The 16,618-nt window shown below is 39.9% G+C and overlaps 1 long non-coding RNA gene across 1 annotated transcript in view; it reads right to left on the bottom strand.

Moving 5' to 3' along the window:
* The window catches only part of LOC108710718, a 34,574-nt gene extending 19,017 nt beyond the window's left edge, over positions 1 to 15,557 (bottom strand). The window contains exons 1-3 of the long non-coding RNA XR_001934773.2: positions 14,769 to 15,557; positions 14,286 to 14,362; positions 2,761 to 3,195 (exon numbers count right to left, since the gene is read on the bottom strand). This is a non-coding gene — a long non-coding RNA (uncharacterized LOC108710718). The remainder of the gene's footprint in view (positions 1 to 2,760; positions 3,196 to 14,285; positions 14,363 to 14,768) is intronic.
* Positions 15,558 to 16,618: the final 1,061 nt, after the last annotated feature.

Genomic DNA, 16,618 nt, shown 5'->3' on the forward strand with positions numbered 1-16,618 from the left:
TGTATATAACAGTCACTCAGCTGAGTGTGCACTAATTGTGAACTCACTTTATATACAGTCACTCAGCTGAGTGTGCACTAATTGTGAACTCACTGTATATACAGTCACTCAGCTGAGTGTGCACTAATTGTGAACTCACTTTATATACAGTCACTCAGCTGAGTGTGCACTAATTGTGAACTCACTTTATATACAGTCACTCAGCTGAGTGTGCACTAATTGTGAACTCACTTTATATACAGTCACTCAGCTGAGTGTGCACTAATTGTGAACTCACTTTATATACAGTCACTCAGCTGAGTGTGCACTAATTGTGAACTCACTGTATAAATACAGAAAACATCAGCTGAGTGTGCACTAATTGTGAACTCACTTTATATACAGTCACTCAGCTGAGTGTGCACTAATTGTGAACTCACTTTATATGCAGTTACTCAGCTGAGTGTGCACTAATAATGAACTCACTTTATATACAGTTACTCTGCTGAGCGTGCACTAATTGTGAACTCACTTTATATACAGTTATTCAGCTTAGGGTGCACTAATTGTGAACTCATCATATACAGTTACTCTGCTGAGTGTGCACTAATAATGAACTCACTTTATATACAGTTATTCAGCAGAGTGTGCACTAATTGTGAACTCACATCATATAAAGTCATTCTGCTGAGTGCTCACTAAGTGTGAACTCACTTTATATACAGTATTCAGTGGAGTGTGCTCTAATTGTGAACTCACATCATATAATACAGTTATTCAGCTGAGTGTGCACTAATTGTGAACCCACATTATATAGTTATTCTGCTGCATGTGCACTAATTGTGAACTCACTTTATATACTGCACAGTTATTCAGTGGAGTGTGCACTAATTGTGAACTCACTTTAGATAGTTATTCAGCTGTGTGCACTAATTGTGAACTCACATTATATACAGTCACTCTGCTGAGTGTGCACTAATTGTGAACTCACATCATACACAATCACTCTGCTGCGTGTACACTAATTGTGAACTCACTTTATATACAGTTATTTAACTGAGTGTGCACTAATTGTGAATTCACATTATATACAGTTATTCTGATGAGTGTGCACTAATTGTGAACTCACTATATACAGTCACTCTGCTGAGTGTGCATACATTGTGAATTCCCAACACTATATATATACAGACCTGTGTAATAATAATGAACTCAGTTGTATTGCATCTATAGTAATGTTATATAGTGATGCTGGTGTGTATGTGTGCACTAATAGTAAACTCATGGCACAATGTACAGTATATTTGCTGAGTGTGCACTAAACATGAACAAACTGAATTCTATACAGTGATTCCCCCGAGGCTACACAAGTAGTGACTACAACAAACAATGGATTCTGCTGAGTCTGCAAGTAATATAAATGTAATAACCTGGTGCTTAAAGTACCTGAAACAGCCCCACCTGCCTTTACCCCTAACTGACTCCCCCACACAGACTAATTATGTGCAATATGCACAATCACTGTGTTAAAATGCAATAATAATAAGCAAGAATTTCACTTTTTAAGCACTGAACCCCCCACCACTATACACAGTATATCTGCCAACTGCACTAATAATGCAAAACTACACTATGTAGCACTACTAGTCCTGTAGCAATGTAATACTAGATTAGTAACAATACTTGTATTTATTGTGCACCAATCATTACTAACCTGCATCAGACGATTTCACTCTCAACCCACCCCACTTTGGAGGTCTGACATTTATTTACCCTCCACAGCTATCCATTTGGGGTAACAGTCACCCTGCTATAGTTCCAGGGGTACCCAGGGTACAAATAAGCACTCACCCCAAATCTCCCCCTAACTGACCTTCAGACTGGGCCCCCTTAGCTCATAACAAGGTTACAGATATATAGAAACATTGGGGTAACAGTCACCCTGCTATAGTTCCAGGGGTACCCAGGGTACAAATAAGCACTCACCGCCAAATCTCCCCCTAACTGGCCTTCAGACTGGCCCCCTTAGCTCATAACAAGGTTACAGATATATAGAAACATTGGGGTGTCACCCTGCTATAGTTCCAGGGGTACCCAGGGCACAAATAAGCACTCACCCCAAATCTCCCCCTAACTGACCTTCAGACTGGGCCCCCTTAGCTCATAACAAGGTTACAGATATATATAGAAACATTGGGGTGTCACCCTGCTATAGTTCCAGGGGTACCCAGGGTACAAATAAGCCCTCACCCCAAATCTCCCCCTAACTGACCTTCAGACTGGGCCCGCTTAGCTCATAACAAGGTTACAGATATATAGAAACATTGGGGTAACAGTCACCCTGCTATAGTTCCAGGGGTACCCAGGGTACAAATAAGCACTCACCCCAAATCTCCCCCTAACTGACCTTCAGACTGGGCCCCCTTAGCTCATAACAAGGTTACAGATATATAGAAACATTGGGGTGTCACCCTGCTATACTTGCAGGGGTACCCAGGGCACAAATAAGCACTCACCCCAAATCTCCCCCTAACTGATCTTCAGACTGGGCAACCTTAGCTCATAACAAGGTTACAGATATATAGAAACATTGGGGTAACAGTCACCCTGCTATAGTTCCAGGGGTACCCAGGGTACAAATAAACACTCACCCCAAATCACCTTCAGACTGGGCCCCCTTAGCTCATAACAAGGTTACAGATATATAAAAACATTGGGGTAACAGTCACCCTGCTATGATTATTATTGGGGAGCATCAGCAGTAAGTAAATGTGCACCTACCAGTGGTGAGGAGGATCCCGGGGGTCACTACTATAGGGAAGACACAATAAGGAGAATGATGTTACACCAATGCCAAATCTTCCCAGTTAAATCCCAGATATCCTTAAGGGTGGGCATCACCACGTCTCTTAAAGCGATAGCTGCCAAACTAATTTGAGGGCAGGAATCTCTTAAAGGTTGATCCCTTTGGAGTTCTTAAAGGGATAGTTCCATCCGTCCTTATCCTTGATAGTTATTGGGAATTCCCATTGTGATCTTGGGATTGTGCAAACTCCACAGGCAGCCAATAAAAGGAGCAGAGGACAAATCTCACGCATTGCCAAGTAATTGTGCCAGGGCTCACGAGGCATCTGCCACAGGGAATGCTGGGAAATGTGCTATATTTTCACCACACTCTTTCAGTTGTGCAACAGGAGACCCAGAAACCATTCTCACCTGTGTATAGAACAATAAAGATTCATTAGTGTAACATTTGCAACAATGAGTGGAATTACCAAAATCATCATAAAAGTCAGCACAGAAAGTTCTCCCAAATGTGCACTAATAGTGAAATCACTGCATTACATATAGTAACTGGGTAATAGTGACCATAATGTTATATCATTTAATGTCTGGTGCAAAAAACAATTATACACCGGGGCAACAAAAACCATGAATTTTGGAAAAGCTAATGTAGAAGTTCTAAGAATCATCCTGTGTGGCTTAATACAGAAGTAAAGAAGTTAATAGGGAAGAAGAGAAAGGCATTAAATAACTACAAATCTGTAGGGACAGAAGCTGCATTTAATGAATATAAACACTGTAATAAATGTTGTAAATCAGCAATCCGGAAGGCTAAGAAAAGAAATGAAGAGTTAATTGCGGTGGAGGTGAAAACTAACCCTAAAAAGTTTATTAAATATATTAATAGTAAAAAGATGCAGGTTGAGAGTGTTGCTCCATTAAATAATGGTACCAGTATGGTTGTAACAGATACAGAAAAGGCAAATGTGTTAAATCAGTTCTTTTCTTCAGTGTATACAATAGAGGAGTGTGAGTTCCCAGGCTCACTTAATAGCTGCACTAATGGCTCAGCTCAATCTAGTCAGTGGCTGACTCAGGTTATGATTCATAAAGCTTTAATTAAAAATTAATGTAAACAAGGCTCCTGGGCCTGACGGCATACACCCCCGGGTTCTAATGGGCTTAGTTCAGTTTTAGACCAGCCCCTATTTCTGATTTTCTCAGATTCACTTTCATCTGGTATGGTGCCTATGGATTGGAGAAAAGCTGATGTTATTCCAATATTTAAAAAGGGATTACGATCTCAGCCTGGCAATTATAGGCCAGTAAATCTGACATCTGTGGTGGGCAAATTATTTGAAGGCTTGTTAAGGGATCTCATTCAAAATGTTGTCCTAGTGAATGACATTATGAGCAACAATACGCATGGCTTTATGAAGGATAGGTTCATTAATGACTTAGGGGAGGGGATTGTAAGTAATGTATCAGTGTTTGCAGATGACACAAAACTATCAGCCCAATTAATTCCATCCAGGATGTGGCACTTGCAACAGGATCTTGACTAACTGGCAATCTGGGCAGCTAAGTGGCAAATGAGATTCAATGTTGATAAATGTAAAGTCCTGCACCTGGGATGTAACAATATCCACTTATACCCTTAATGGGACTGCACTAGGCAAATCCATATGGAGACGGAGCTTGGAGTCCTTGTAGATAATAAACTTGTCTGTTAGCAAGCAATGCCAGTCAGCAGCATCAAGGGCAAATAAGATCTTGACTTGTATTAAATGGGGCAGAGAGTCACGGGAGGAGGGGGTCCCACTGTATAGAGCACTGGTAAGGCCCCATCTAGAATATGCAGTTCAGTTTTGGTCTCCATCACTCAAACAGGACATTATTGTATTAGAGAGGGGACAGAGAAGGGCAACTAAGCTGGTAAAGGGAAAATCTTAGCTATGAGGAAAGACTGGCCAAATTAGGGATGTTCACGCTGGAGAAGAACTGAACTCACACCCTATATACAGTGATTTTGCTGAGTGTGCACTAGTATTGAACTAACACTCTATATACAGTGATTGTGCTGAGTGTGCACTAGTATTTAACTCACACTCTATATACAGTGATTGTGCTGAGTGTGCACTAGTACTGAACTCACAATCTATATACAGTGATTGTGCTGAGTGTGCACTAGTATTGAACTCGCACCCTATATACACTGATTGTGCCGAGTGTGCACTAGTATTGAACTCACACTCTATATACAGTGATTGTGCTGAGTGTGCACTAGTACTGAACTCACACTCTCTATACAGTGATTGTGCTGAGTGTGCACTAGTACTGAACTCACACTCTATATACAGTGATTATGCTGAGTGTGCACTAGTACTGAACTCACACTCTATATACAGTGATTGTGCTGAGTGTGCACTAGTACTGAACTCACACTCTATATACAGTGATTGTGCTGAGTGTGCACTAGTACTGAACTCCACTCTATTTTACAGTAATTGTGTGAGTGTCACTAGTTTGAATCGCCCCTATATACACTGATTGTGCCAAGTGTGCACTAGTATTTAACTCACACTCTATATACAGTGATTGTGCTGAGTGTGCACTAGTATTGAACTCACACTCTTTATACAGTAATTGTGCTGAGTGTGCACTATTACTGCACTCACATTCAATATACAAGTGTGCGGAGTGTGCACTAGTAATGTACCGAGGTAGGAGACACTCTGACATGGCTGCCAGTAAGTGGAATATTTTTTATATATATATATATATATATAAAATATATATATATATATATAGGCGCCAATATATAACCAGAGGGCACCTCAAGGCTCTCCTTATCTTCCCTCTGTGTAAACAACCCCCCCAACCCCATGACAAAAGTTCTAAATGTTCTGATTAGCTACTGGTTGGTATAGCCCTAGGAATGTTCAAATGCTTTGATTGGTTACAGGCCCACAAAAAATTATATCCATATCTGTATATCTGTCATTGACTGTATTTTATCTGCAGTTACAGTTAGGGTTAGAGTTAGAGTTAGGGTTAGAGTTAGGGTTAGAGTTAGGGTTAGAGTTAGGGTTAGAGTTAGGGTTAGAGTTAGGGTTAGAGTTAGGGTTAGGGTTAGAGTTAGGGTTAGAGTTAGGGTTACCCCCGCCCCAAGTAACACTGATAAATCAGCATAAAACTGCTTGCACAGGTAAAGTTCTTGCACTGATGCCACGTTCTACACTCCAGTGAATGCCTCTCCCTCGTCAGTATAAAGGCGCCGGCTGCTGATTCACGGTGCGAGTCGTTTGCTCTTTCTTCTGGGGGAATATTTGCTATTCCTATAAGTGGATATGGGGGAAGCGGCAGGGGCTGTTTCTAAGAAACTCTGGCAGTGAATAATCTCACCCAGAAACTCACGGCTTCTGCAGAAAATGTAATCCCAGGTCTTTCCTAGAACCCATCCCGGCGGCGTTTCTTTCATGCTAAATATAGATCTTTTCCTGAGGGGATTTACTTAAAAAGCTGCATTTTCAGCAAAACTGGCCTCCGCATACAGAAAGATCTGTAACTCTTGGGAACCTGCACTTGCAGGGGATCTGCTGAGACCTCACAATTCAGACAGACAGACAGACAGACGGATAAAGGGATCGATAAACTGAGAGGAAGAGGGCTAGGATAACCTACACTATACAGAAGATGAAAGAATTAATGTATGGTTTATATTCTTTGTCGGATGTATAAATAAAATGACTAATTCCTTTGCCCCTCCCCCTGTAAGCTGCCATTAGAGTGTTATAGTCCCACCTACTGCTTTAGTCACAGACTCCCCGTCCCTCCCCCAGTAAGCTTCCATCAGAGTTTTCTAGTCCCACCTACTGCTTAAAGGAAAACTATACCCCCTGAACAATGTAGGTCTCTATAAAAAGATATTGCATAAAACAGCTCATACATAAATGCCTGCTTCATGTTAATAAAACATTTTCACAATAGTATACTTTTGTAGTAGTATGTGCCATTGGGTAATCATAAATAGAAAACTTCCATTTAAAAAAAAAAAGGGCCATCCCCTGGGATCGTATGATTCACAGTGCACACAAACATAACAAACTATACTTGTTAGGTCACATGAGCCAATCAACAGACAGAGTTGTGTCTTTTGCTCCCACACTTCTTCCTGTTACCGTTAGAGCTGCAGTATTTCTGGTCAGGTGATCTCTGAGGCAGCACACAGACCATCACGAAATGGAAGTTCAAGGCAAGAGATGTAAAAGGACAATATTTACTTATATATATTATATATATATATATATATATATTCCAGTTTGATAAGATTCTTTAATATGCCACTTAATTTTACAAGTATTCATTTAGGGGGTATAGTTTTCCTTTAAGTAACATACTCCCCATCCCTCCCCCAGTAAGTTTCCATCAGAGTCATCTAGCCCCACGTACATCTTAAGACACAAAGTCCCCATCCCTCACCCTGTAGGCTGCCATTAGTGTTCTAGTCCCACCCACTGCTTAAATCACAGACACACTGCCCCTCCCTCTGAAATTTTCTATCAAAGTGATGTAGTCCCACCCTCTCTTACAGCATCCCTGTAAGCTGCCATGAAAGTAATGTAGTCCCACCCACTCCTTCCCAGGATATCTGCACCTCCCACTGTAAGCTGCAATCATGGCCCCCTACTGGCTTCTTGAAAGGAGTTAATAACTCTACATAAGGACTGTGACAGACACATTTTCACAGTCCAATAATATTTATTGGGGGTGAATTCCACAGAACCAGGGTTTAGAGTAAAGTCAATGCAGAATTATACTCTTATCAGATAAAAATTCTGTCTTGCAAAGGGACCTAAAAATGTTTAACTGGACGCTAAAATATTGAATCCATCAGTTTTGGATTTGTCTGAATGTCAAAACATGTCCAAGCTCTGAACTGAATCCAAAGCCTAATTTATGTTTTTAAAAAATCATCCATAAATACGGACATTAAAGTTCCTTATTTGGTTTGGCCCGGCACTCTGGATTTGGCAGAACCCTGCAAAACTTTATCCTGCATTCCCTATTATGCATCTCAATAGACACCCAATCCTTGCTAACAAAATATATTTCTACCTCTATGAAAAGAGTTTGGTCCCTCCTGCCTTCTATGTATTATGTGTATTTATTAGGGTTAGGATTAGAATGTGGATTTAGGATTAGGGTTGGGTTTAGGGTTAGGATTAAGGTTAGGTTTAATGTTATGTTCAGGATTAGGGTTATGGTTAGGTTAAGGGTTATGTTCAGGGTAAGGGTTTTGGTTAAATTTAGGGTTATGGTTAGGTTTAGGGTTATGGTTAGGTTAAGGGTTATGTTAAGGGTTAGGGTTAGGTTTATGGTTAGGTTGAGGGTTATGTTCAGGGTTAGGGTTATGTTAGGTTTAGGGTTATGTTCAGGGTAAGGGTTATGGTTAGGTTTAGGGTTATGGTTAGGTTTAGGGTTATGTTAAGGGTTAGGGTTAGGTTTATAGTTAGATTTAGGGTTATGTTCAGGGTTAGGGTTATGGTTAGGTTTAGGGTTATGGTTAGGTTTAGGGTAATGGTTAGGTTACGGGTTATGATTAGGGTTAGGATTAACATTATGGTTAGGATTAGGACATGAGCACTGTATGACAAGGCACTGACAGAAGAGATATAAAATGAAATGCAAATTTTTGCGGAGGGTTTGCAAGTGAGGTATTTTAACAACAAAGCTCCACCTCATTGCTCCGATAGCCTGGTGCCCCGCAGCACAGTAACAGATTTTACAAAATGGCTTCCCTGTTGACAATGTGAAAAAGCCTCCATCAAAGAAAGAGTGCAGTCGCAAGCCACCCGATGACTGCTTACAGGCTGGCAGCTTGACAGGGCCCCTGTGCCCAGCACCAATCTGCTTCCATCAAAAATATGTTGTTGTTTTTTTCCATTTAAAAACCATCAAAGGTTAGAAACACCGTCCTTCACACCACAATCTGTCACCGACAATTAAAAACATCCTTTGCTTGTCTGATTCTGACCACCTCTGCTAAGAGATGGTGCAATGTAATGACTCACTCTTAAATCAAAAATAAATGAAAATGAAGAATGCTTTTACAGTCCATATACTGATGCCTTTGTGCATCTTTTTCTGCAGCTAAAAAGAAATCTTTAAAATGGCGCCAGAGCGTCATGGTGGCACCCAACGGAGTCATCACCTGCAGTGGGTGACAAAATGCTGCCTCTACATTCAGTCTCCATTGGGCACCCTGTGCACTCTGAGTGTCTTTGATTGGCTCTGATTAGTGTGCCCATTAACAGTGCCACCCAGTCATTTGACTTTGCTGCCCCCCCCCAGCAAATGCTGCCGAAATTCAAATAAATCATTCAGACCGTCATCCCAAATACAGGATTTTTAGCCAGAAGCTGATTTATTTCCACCTTGAAAAATTTAGCTATTTTTATAACATTATTTTTATCAAATTTTTGGAAAAGATGCTAATTAAAAATCTAGTCAAAAGAAAATTTAAGAGGGGGTTACGAGTCCTTTCCCAGAATAGTTCATGTGAATCCCCTGCCCTAAAAAAAAAAAAATCACAATCCACCCAAATTAGAAGGAACAGAAATCCTTATAATCTACTTATAAATATTCATAAATGTACCCCCCCAGGCCATCCCCAAATCGTTCTGTCTGGAAGAGCAGGTGCTTGTCATTGTAATAACGAACGCTTCATTGTCTCTGATGTCACCATCGTCATTGATCTCGTCTTCCTAGAGGAACGTTCTCCTGTGTCGACTGCAACAAATTTCTCAAGGTCAATTCTTTTCACTCCCCTCCAAACAGAAATTCTCAAACATGATATGTTGGCGACACACCCTTGGGTGACAGTGAATTTGAGAAATTGTTAAACCTTTAAAAATATTTTAATATATTGCCTGGAAACTGCCTAAAATATTGGGGGCAGTTGTTTCATTTTAGGCAAAATAAAGAATGAAAATTTCCTTATACTTAGGATATAGTACATAGGTAATAATTTTACCCAAAATAAAGAGGCAGATATATTAAGGGTCAAATATAAATTTGAAGTAGAATTAGAATTTTTCAAATAGTTTTTTTTGTGTCAAAATTCACAAATTTAAATTTATATCCCTTATTTGAATGTGAGATTTATTCCACTTTGACCATGGAAACAGTCCTAATTTGAATATTCGCCACCTAAAACCTGCCGAGTTCATTTACAAGTCATTGCCAATGGTTGAACCTTTTGAATATGTTAATTGCCTTCCTGACCGAGTTTTTCTCGGAGGGAAAACTCGATTCAAATTTTTGGGTCAGGACTATTTGATCGAATATTAGACGTTCCATTTTTTTTCTTAAATAACTTCCTATTCGAGGTGTGAGTATATTCAAATTTATTTAAGTAAAAAAAATTCACATAAAGTTGAAATTTGATGTCTTATCTGCCCAATAATGTCATAATGACATTCGAGTTTTTCTCAGAGGGAAAACTCGATCCAAATTTTTGGTTCGGGACTATTTGACTGAATATTAGATGTTCAATTTTTTTCTTAAATAACCCCCTATTTGAGATGTGAGTATATTCAAATTTATTAGAATAAAAAAAATTCACATAAATTCGAAATTCGACCTTTGATGTCATATCTGCCCAATAATGTCATAATGAGTCCAGATAACTTACAAAAATACATTTTAAAACATAATTTTAAGACTTTTGTCCCCCAAAAAAAACAATGTAAAGAAGAAATATCTGTTAAATGTATCTTTTTCTCAGTAGGAGTCTGATTTTCATATTTATTTCTATCAATTGTCAACGCCCCCTCGGAAAAAATCATTCAATGGTGCCAAATTTACAACAAGGCTACGCCCTAAACAAGACTTCCTGTATCATATAAAAGCATTTTATAAAATATTCTACAGCGAGCCATTTATCTCCTACATTGAACCCCCATAGGGACGGAAACCAAATATACTCCCAAACCCTAAATCCAAAGCTTTACTGTTTTTATGGCTTAAGAAAATTTGCATTAGGGTCCCCAGTTACCTCCCATTATACCCCTTCCCAGTGATGTTGCACAATACAGGATGGTGTCACCATTCAATAAACACGGAAATAATCATATCTATGTTTAATTATCAACTTAATGAGCAGTCCTACTGTTTTTAGTTTAAGTAGAGTGTCCTACACCAAAGTCTAATTTAATACATGAGCGTTGCAACTCCGTAGGGTGGGACTGAATATATATGTATATGTGTGTGTGCATTGAGCACATATGTATTTTTGTATATATTGGTCCTTATAAAATACAACTTCCATGTACATAAATAAAATATTAAGTTTATACATTTACTACTAACATTTACTACTAACCTACTACTAAAAGTAAAGCTAATATATAAAACATATCTAGAGTTTGGTAGTGGCAATGCAGTAGAGTTCACATTGTCGAACGTTGAACAAGCGGGATGGCGATTATTACGCCGGACACACGGTGCTTATCAAGTGGTCTTTGGTTTAAAATGAGCTTATTATTGTAATACTTTGCCGCCACTAAACTCTAGATATATTTTGATCATTTAATGTAATATTTGGTGTTCTTTAGACTGCTGCTCAATGTTTTATAGATCTATGGAAGTCTTTCCATAAGGCTTCCAGAAAACATTTATAGGTGATAATAAACCCAATAGGACTGTTTTTCTACCAATGTGGATTTATGCATCTCAGTTACCCTTAAAAGTCTTATAATTTACAGCTTATAGCACTAAAATAGAAGACGTCTAAAAACGGTTCATAACAAGATTTTCGAACATTTTCTCGTTCATTGGGCAATTATTTTTTTTTAAACGGTGACATACCACTGAGAGGGTAGCACCAACGAGGCATGAAATTCTTCCACTGTCTTTGATATTTTTGGATCTGCACCCTATTGCTTGACTACAACTCCCAGCATCCCCAGGTGCTGCACAGGGTGCTACAAATTGCTGGATATACCCTCAAAGTTATTATGTTATGTTAATGCACATAGTACCCGTCTTGAATTAAGAAAAAAAAAAGGCACCACTGAGAATAGAATTGGAACACAGCAGAAGTGTATCACAGTGTAATTAACTCCTTAGAGCCATAACAATCTGCACAAAAAAACGAAAAGGCCTACATGGTACAAATCAGTTAATCCATAACCACCCCCACACTGAGCTTTAGAGGGCTGGATAAAGTGCTTTGGCTTATCTACAGGTACAGTAACCCTTTCAGTGCCAGGTGGAATGCTGCATTTCGGAGAAATGATTTATGACATATGATGCAAAAGTAGATTCTGCTCTCCATGTTGCAGATTTGATTTATTTTTCACTAGTAAATGGCAAATGTAGCTCTCATAATTTTATTTAAAATCTAGAGGAATTGTAAAACCACGAAAATTTTGTATACCATTAACTAATCAAAATGAAGAACACGAGCATAGAAAATACGGGGAAAGAACCCCTTTCCCCGTTAGGGCACACCCCAATAGTTACTTGCGTTTCCCGCTGGCGCCGGCGAATGACGATCCGACGCGCTATTGGCAGGAAAGGGTTAAATATCAAGACTTGTGTAAATGACTGTAAAGAAAAATAATATCAGATGATCAAGAGAGAAGTACATTTATGACAAGTGGTGTGAAAAATTCCACCGTACCAAAAAGATCATGAATATTCGGTTTTAAACATCTGCATTGGCGATTTGAGAAGCGTCGCAGCTGTATCGGAAAGCCAGCTGGGGGAAAACTCGACGTGTAGGGGGGTTATTAAATGTCTTATACAGAGAGATCCCTTCCTGCTGAAAACATTGTTAGAGGAACACAAACGACCTTCTTTATGTAAATTAGTCCTTGTTTGTTTAGTGGTAAAATCAGTCATTTCTATGGGACTGGGATTTCATATTTATATAGAGATACAGTTTAAACCCTCTCGATATATACAGGACAAATAGGTACAGAATTATTTACGGACGCAAAGACACTATCGACTGATATAGGCACTCGCCATTTAGCCACAAAATATTTCCGAACTATTTACCGAAGGATCATTCTAATTAAAAAGAGAAAAATGTTTGCCTTTCCTGAAAGCATAACCTGAAATAGGCCCACGGAGTAGCAGGAAAATACTGTTTTTCTTAACTTTATTAAAAATATATATATATATATATATATATGTTTATTATCTGGAATAGGAAGAGGACTTGCCTAGGCCCCAGCCCGTCATTGTCAGATGTCAAAAACCCTTGGCGTCTCCCACCCAACAGCGTGTGAATTTTTATTTCAAGTGCAACAAGTGTAGCCGAGTCTTTGTGACCTCTCCTGCACCTTCTCTCTCGATGCTGAACGGCACCGGCTCATGGGGAACACAAGAGACAATGGGAAGGACTAAAAGAGACTTTATCCAGGCCATCCTTTCATTAAATCTACCCTTCCCCTAATTGTCTAATGGGCTTAATAGTGAACTTGTTTCTGGCTCTCAGACGTGGTCTTAAGACATCGGAGCTTGCCCTATATAATCTGGCTTCTGTCTGCTCGACTGCCTTCACAGGCTTTGCATGAGAAGAACTGGATTAGAATAGTCGTTCATCCAGTGTATTCCCAACAGAAAAATATTTTATATATTCCCCCGGCACCCAAGAGAATTAGGATAGTAATTTAAAATATTTGTTGCACTGAAACAATACATTAACATGGAAGACAATGGCACATAATGACAGGCGCTTCCCATTCCAAAGAAAAAGGCAAGCACGTTATTCTTAAAAACACACTTAATAAAAAATAATAAAAGAGCAACACAGGGGAACGTAACGGCAGCCACGGTTGCAGCCCTGAAAATTGTTTTTAAAAATGTTAAAAAATTCTAATAAAACCTCCAGAATGGCCCATGTACTAAGATGTTTGGATTACGAAGTAACAATAAAAACCGCAAATCTGAGAATATGGGTGTGTTGATAAAAATACGTATCAATGTATCTATCTTACACTTAGATTAAAAAGGGAATTGACGGATAAAAACATGAAGTTACTGTACATTTCAGTCACTGGCAAGCCCCCCACCAGCCAGTGGGTACACTTGGTGCAGCAAAGGGCACACACCAATGAAATAAATGGCAGAAGACATTGATCTCCTTCCTTGGCCTTTGCTGTTTGAAAATGAAAGTAAGCTGATTAAGTTGCTACTGAGGACAGAAGGCTTGGGAGATAATTGAGCTATATGACTTATCATCTGCAGGATTAAAGGGAAACAGAAATTTGGCAAAAATTCTTATTTATCACCAGCGAGAAAAAGGAAAAAGGAGAGCGAGGAAGACATAAAAATAACAATCAGTTTTTTCGATATCCTTATTTAGTATTCTGAGGGGGTTCATAGAGATTTTTTAATTTTTTTTTTGCAGTTACAATGACAAGACAAAGTGGAAGGGGGTGGTAAATAGTGCATAAAATTCATGAATAAAATCAGAACATTGAATTAAAAAATAAAAACAGCCTTACCCTGCAGGAGGTGGGAAGCAGCCTTGGGCACCTAGAGACGGAGGAACGGGAGAGAGAAGCTTCACCTTGCAGCCCCCCTGCGAAAAGCAAGACAAGAACAGGCTCAGGGCTCAGTGTTTTTTTTTTTTTTTTGGTTTTACAAGTGCTTGCAGGCCTTGCAGAACTAACAGGCAGTTCTAACCACTACCCCTTGGCTACCAGCAATGACAGAAGGCTGAGAGGGGTGGCACAGAGAGCCAAAGACAGGGAGGGAAGAGACATCGGGAGAGAGTGCAGAGCTTGCCTGGCAGTTAACTAGTCTTGAATGGGAAACGTTAGCAATGAGACACACAGCATATCTAGTGCCAGCTAATGGTCTTACTTCACTACCTCCATTATGAATAATTCAGCAGACACACAAAAAAAACACACTCTCCGCCCCCTTGGCCATACCAACTCATGCTTCCCAATGCCCACAGTAATAATAATATTCAAAATTCTTACGGAATTGGAAAACGATTTCTGGACACCTTGACATCTCGGACCCTGGGAACGCAGTGCACCACCACTCCTTGATTGCGGTTTTTTTTTTTTTTGCGTGTGCACTGCCATTTTCCATGTTTGCCGCCTATTTTATGTCTTTTGTTTTCACGCTGGCACCTATCCCAGGCAGTGCACACGCCATTTCCCTCCCATTCCAAAAACACATAGCGATGGGGGGGGGATACAAAAACAAACCCCCCACCCCAATACTGCAAATAGAGATACCAAAAATAAAATACAGGGAAATAAAATGATCGATCCGCTTCGCAATTGGCGCATTGGAAACCGCCAAAAAAAAAAATGGCGGCGGACAAGTGCGTCACATTCGGAATAAAATGGGGAACATGCCCGAAGTAAAAAATCTATTTCTCTGATAAATGGGCTCAACCAGAAATCCCCACAGCTCAGAGAAGAAATGAAGAAGCAGAATTTCGAAAGGGTTCAACAAACATAAAATTCAGTCCATGGAAAAATAAAAGGGGTTAAATAAAAGCAAAGAAAAAAAAATTCTGCTATTTGCTGCAGTAGAAAAAGTTCTACTCTGAAGGGGAGGCCCTTGCAGGCAGAATGTAACTAGCAAAAAGCAGTCTTTTCCCCAACTCCCATCTCCCCCTTGTGAGCGAGCGAGCAGGCTGCTTCACAAAGAGGAGGGGCTAAAGTGGCAGCCAAACAGATGGCTTTGTGCTGATGATGAAAGCAAGGTCCGGCCCTGCTCGATTTAATCACACAGCCTCTCGCACAGACCCATCATGAGCTCCCTCTGCATAACAGCCACACGGCCCCTCTCTCTACTGTACCATTCGCCAGCAGATTTCTAGCCAACGGCCCCCAACGCGATCCTTCTTGTCTCTCGCCATTTTGAAAAAACAAAAAAAACGTAAAATTCAAAGCAATATATATACACATATAACTCAGGCCAAATGTTTGCACCGTTTCCCCTTGTCTTCAGAGGAAATTATTTTCTCGAATGTTCTATTTTTACAGAGGCAAAAATGTCTTTCGACGCACGCTTCCGATAAAAAAAAATGCACGAGACGAGAAGGAGAAAATTGAATGTAGCGTAAATCTATGGAGCTTCCTAAAAAATTTTTTTTTATAAAAATGACACCTTAAAAAAAGAAAAAAATTACATATTCATATATATATATTTATTTATTTTTTAATGAAAAAGTAGGTCACTTATTTAAAATTAACACTTTAGGGGACAGGAACCACCCCCCTTTTTTTTTTTTTTAATTGTGGTAGTTCAGACCCGCGGAATAAGGCCGCGAGCGCCACAAATCGGCGGCCACGGCAAGATGCAGCATTTTCAACAAAATAAATTATTTCAAGAGAGAAAAGGAAAACAACGCCAATTTTTTTTTTGTTTAACTCATGGCTTTCCCAGTCCCAGCAAGCAGGGGCACTGCGGAAACTCTCAGGGAGACGAGGGGTTAATCGGCATTGCGTCCTGATCATCCGCCATTAAAAAAAGACATTTAGCCGTACAGGGTGACTTTGTTGTGTGGTTGCAGCAGATATTCACATGCCCACCCCTCCACCCCAAATTTAACTATTTCCATGCACCCCGATTTTCACTAGGTCACATAGTCTCACCTTGTCAACACCCAAATGACACGTAGTTTTCCCCTACACTGTTTCAGCATGAGCGGGTGCCCTTAAATGCTGCTCCCACCTCCCCAAACACACACACACCCCCTTTTCTCCTCCTCTGCTCCGGCCTGGAACTCCCCTGCCTTCTTTTTTAGAACCATCTGCAAAAAACCCAGCGGATTCTGCTGCTGCTGCTGCTGCACGGCCCTTTCTCTAAC

Source organism: Xenopus laevis, chromosome 3L (genome assembly GCF_017654675.1).
Source record: "Xenopus laevis strain J_2021 chromosome 3L, Xenopus_laevis_v10.1, whole genome shotgun sequence".
Classification (NCBI taxonomy): Eukaryota; Metazoa; Chordata; class Amphibia; order Anura; family Pipidae; genus Xenopus; species Xenopus laevis.